This window comes from Sinocyclocheilus grahami, unplaced genomic scaffold, assembly GCF_001515645.1.
Source record: "Sinocyclocheilus grahami isolate Dianchi unplaced genomic scaffold, SAMN03320097.WGS_v1.1 scaffold28.1, whole genome shotgun sequence".
NCBI lineage: Eukaryota > Metazoa > Chordata > Actinopteri > Cypriniformes > Cyprinidae > Sinocyclocheilus > Sinocyclocheilus grahami.
The window spans coordinates 690985-696115 of NW_015505207.1; the positions used below are offsets into that span (position 1 = coordinate 690985).

General features: G+C 37.5%; 1 pseudogene; it reads right to left on the minus strand.

Moving 5' to 3' along the window:
• Positions 1–851: 851 nt before the first annotated feature.
• The window catches only part of LOC107569330 (3 beta-hydroxysteroid dehydrogenase/Delta 5-->4-isomerase-like), a 10196-nt pseudogene continuing 5916 nt past the window's right edge, over positions 852–5131 (minus strand).

The window sequence follows — 5131 nt, forward strand, 5'->3', positions numbered from 1 at the left end:
AATTTGTTTATTTTTCTAGCAAAATTTTTCTTACATCAATGTAAATTTCAGGGTGCTAAGCCTTAATTTTTTATTTTTCATAAGGAACTTAAATCCTATCTGGACACTCTCCTTACATCCAGCAACTCCAAAGCCCTTAAAACGGTCTCATTGTGTCATTTGTATGATATTTTCCTGATTTTGTAACCTGCATTTGTACTCTCAATTGTATTTACCCTTGGCATTGATTGTGTATGTTCTTAGCAATGCAATAAAAATAATTAATAATAAAAAATAAAAAAAACACAACAGACGAGTGGAGTAATATACAGACTCCGATAGGTAGGCCTATGAATTACCACAACATCTTGTTTAATTGCAAGGCACTTGAAATTCATTAAGTACTGTCTAAACAGCATTGCTACTTGGTTTATTTCTGAACTTTTTTTTTCCATTTTAAAATACATTATTCAAGTCATAAAATAAAATATGGTCATAAAATCTTTTTTTTTAAATAAGTAAAAGGTTTTAGTAATTTTTATTACTACTAACTACATCTTTATATGGATATTTATTTCTATTTGTGAGGTGTAAATAATATTCAGTCATTTTTTAACCATAAAACAAGCATTATTCACTAAACATTAGACAGCGAATGTTTTCTACTACCGTGGATCTAATTAGAAGAAAAGTTTACTAAAATACATCAGGCAGAACATTACTGCTTAGAAATACAGGTAGCACAGTATTATTAAACATGCTGTTAATTTATTTCAAGTTAATTCGTTGTCTCTCTGTGGGTAAGACAGATGCTAACCAGTCGCTGGTGCACTTACGTGCCTCTTCCCAGTCATAGCGAGGGCTATATCCAAAATCCCTGTGGGCCTGTTGATACGAGAAACTAAAGGGTGTGTTTAACATGGTCAGTAGCTGCCTGTTTAAGGGAGGAGTGAACTTCAGGAAGGGTCGGAGCACAACATGCAGTAATTCCATGAGGAATGACAGAAGATACAGAAGTGAGAAGGGCAGAATGGGCCTCTCTTGTATCCCAAAGCCTAATGGTGAAAGAACAGCATAGTAAAAGTCTGAGTAGCTTACAGGAGGCGTGTCGTCTGAGATGTAATAGAAGTTTCCAGCCACCACAGCCCTTTTCTGGGAATCTTTGAGAGCCCGACCTGCTTGCATATGTGCCAGGGCTGCGTTTCCCACATATACAGGATTCACTTTTGCCTCACGTTGTGATGTTCTCAGCAGCACATTTCCATTGCGGAGTCCATCCCTCATGTGGCCTAAAGTAAATCGACAGCCAGGTCCATAGATGTACATAGGCCTCAGTGCACAGGTAGCCAGATGACCTCCATTACGGAGCAGCTCTCCATTGGCCTGAAGGCATATCTGTTCAGCCTCCTGCTTGGTTTTGCTGTAGCTAAACTTAAGACAGGAGGAGTAAGGGGTGTCCTCATCGCCATTAATTATTGGATCACCGTGGGGATTGGGACCAGCCACCTCAATGCTGCTAGTGTAAATGAAGGAGGCCACGTTTTCTTGGATGCAGGTCTCAAGCAGCAGCTGTGTTCCTGCAATGGAAAAACAATTTCATTGTCTTGGATTACTATATTGTGTAGTGTTGGCATATTTTGATTAAAGTTGCATTTTTGATGGTTGATGTGCTAATGCACATATCATTTAAATCAGTAGTTCCCAACCTATTTGACTCAAAGGTCCACAAGGTCTTTTTTTTTTTTTTTAATTTACAGTGTCCATAAAAAAAACAAAAATAATAAAAATAATTGCATTCCAGGATTCCATAAGTTTCAAGAGATTCAGTCTTTTGATTGAGTCTTGTTACCATGTGCTAATGACCAGCACAGAACTCTCACCTTTGACATTAACTCCATATAATTCACTGTATTCAACTGCTCCAATGACATCGATGAGAGATACAGTGTGGAAAACAAGTGCTGCTCCTTTACAGGCTCTTCTCAGTAGCTCACAGTCCCTGATATCCCCCTCAAAAACACTCACTTTAGTTTCTCCCTTGCAATCTGAGGACACAAACAGAGAAACATTGACAAAAGCCTCAGTTTGTTGCTTAAAAAGTAGTAAAAAAATAAAACCACACACACACGTGATAATGGCATCCGAACGGTTTACATTGTCTCTAGTCTTAATATTCACAAGCAAATGCGGTTTTCAGGTGCAAAACAGGAAGACTATACAAAATATGACCAACAGAATCCCGCAAATAGGAGAAATACGAGATGAGAAATGCTGTAAGGGAAGTATCACTTACCATCAAGAGACAGTATTAGCTCAGACTGGATGTTTCTATCCAGCAGTCGGATCTCAGAAAGCTTCTCCTCTTCCAGCAACAGCCTGACCAGCTTTTCTCCCAGAAACCCGCAGGCTCCTGTCACAACACACACGTCTCCTGACAGAGTCATGGCAAGTGCCACCAGCACCACTTCACTCCTGGATAACACTTTGTATTATGCCACTTTGATGAAATCGTTCCAGAGGGCAGTCTGGAAACCACAGTGATGTGATGAGCCTTTAGAGATGGTGGCGTGGACTGGGAAGGTGGTGCATTTTTAAGCCTTATTGCCAAGGACAGCCTCAATGCCATGGGCTGGGGATGGGAGTTGAGAAACGGTGACCATGATTTCACCAAAGTACAAATTGGACACATTACACAAGTACACATTCCAACCAACCAATCAGAATTGAGGGATACCTTTTCAGGAAATATCTGTTTTAGGCTTACGATCAGGGTTAGGTGCTTCTACACCCTTGTTAATCAGCTATCATTTCACACTGATTTTAGGAATAAATTATGGGTAGGGATTGGGTTAAATCTGTATTTTTGGACAGTAATGTTGATCCAGGATCAACAAAAGATGTTGATAATTTTATTTTGCAAAATAAAATAAAATAGCTATTTTACTAAAATATTACTAGATTATATACCAACATATGTTTTACACAAACTGGCTTAAACGTCAACATCACAGCTTTTTATCAGGTATTTGATCATGTTGACTTTTCCACTTCTCTTAATAGTTTAGATTGCTCATATGTGGATATGAGCATAGTTAAAGTCTGGGGACATTCTTCAGTGTAATAGTCTTTTACGTTTACTCTGGGTGTCTACAGACCTTGGGTTGTTGTTCTTTGTCTTCTGAAAATCTATCTAATGACTTAGCCAAAACATGAATGGGAATCACGGCTTTGAGAGTCAATTGGGCATAGTTTGTGGGGGGCTCCCCAAAAGCGATTTAAGAATTTTACTCTATATTTATTTATAAAGTTTTTTCTATAAAGTAAAATTGCATATAATGCAGTTAATACTACATGTAAAAGTGAATATGTAAAAGTTAACACATTTTAAATTGTTATTGTAAGTAAATTAATAAATCAAAACAAACTTAACGTCTCCCTCAATCTCATTTGCGTAAGAATTGCCACGTGACGAATCTGCATTTTGGTGGATAATAGAGTTAACGGTAATGCTTGCCTGTTGTGTGGAATAAAATGATGTTCCGCGTTTTTAACAACATACACGAACTGCAGAGAGATCTGGAGACAACGAAAAACTCTGATGAAGATATTAATGCCGTGCTTAATGATTCCGGATAAAGGTGATCCACAGAACGCAGCCGGTTCAGCCGCACACTACTTTTATGCCGACCATTTACATCCTACTGTTATTTAATTTTCACAGAACACAACCTTTAAATAGATTTTAGAATATAAACTGTTTATCGTCTATTCAGTAAGACTAAATAAAAAGTGTGCGCTTCATTGTGCATTAACTTGAATCAAGCCCAACAAATGTCTGTTTTTAACCTTTTTGTAATAACTTTTTACTTCAGGGAGTCAAAGACATGACACCAGTGTCAATCAATAGAAGGGGACAGTGGACATTTTAATGAAGACTAAGTTCCAGTAAAACACAGTATTTTCATAATTCTCTATGATCCCTTTAAATCCATCATTGTGTTTTTGTGTGTGATTGAGTGGCAGTTTCTCTCTGCAGATGAGGAGGTTGCAGGATGTGACAGCATATGAAATGTAAAACTAAGTTTATAGTTACAATGTGTCTCCTTCCATTTACAATTGTTTATGAAAGCCAAAAAGTAGTACCTAAGCACTTGACAATGTTAAAAGGAATAAGTGATAAAGTCTTGGGCAGCTGTGACTGGGTATATTTATGCACAAACCACAACAACAACAATAATAATAATAATAATAATAATAATAATAATAATAATAATAATAATAATAATAATTGACAATGTTAAAAGGAAAAAGTGATAAAGTCTTGGGCAGCTGTGACTTGGTATGTTTATGCACAAACCACGACAACAACAATAATAATAATAATCTAACAGTATGGTGTCACAATATGAACGAGATGAACAAGTCGAGTGCAAGGCAATTGAGTTTATTTTATTGCGATAGGCAGAATTAGCCAGAACATAAAGGCCCGGTTTCACAAACGGGGCATAGCTTAAGCCAGGACTAGGCCTTAGTTAAATTAATATATTCAAGCAACTTTTGCACAAATGTATTAGAAGAAAACATTACAGGTGTGCATCTTGACACAGAAAAATGACGATGACATATTTTAAGATATGTCAGGGCAAGATATTTTCAGCTGAGACAGCTCAAACATGCATTTTAGTCTGGGACTAGCTCAAGCCTTGTTTGTGAAAATGGGGGAAACAGTCACTGGAACCTCACTTAACTGAAGTCAGCAACTCTTAAAACTTAAAAGTCCAAGCAGGTAAATCCAGCAGGCAAACCAGCAGGTCAGTATAACAGATAAGTACAGCACATAAAGATCAGGATTCAGTAGATAAGAAAGGCGCCACAGAGAAGCTTGCAACCTCGAAACCAACCGAGTGAATGAGCTGAATGTCATTATAAGCAGTGCAGGTAAGTGATTGCAGGTGGTGCTAATTAGAGGTCAGGTGATTCTGATCCACGAGGCTGGTGCGGCTGTTGATTTTGTGACATAGAAATTCAGTATATTTATTACCTACTTAATGGAGAAGAGGAGAGAAGTATTCTCAGCTTGTCAGAGCTGCTCACACTTTGGGATAAAAAAAAAACTAAAAATAGGAAAGATAAAGCATGTGGCACTCTACAA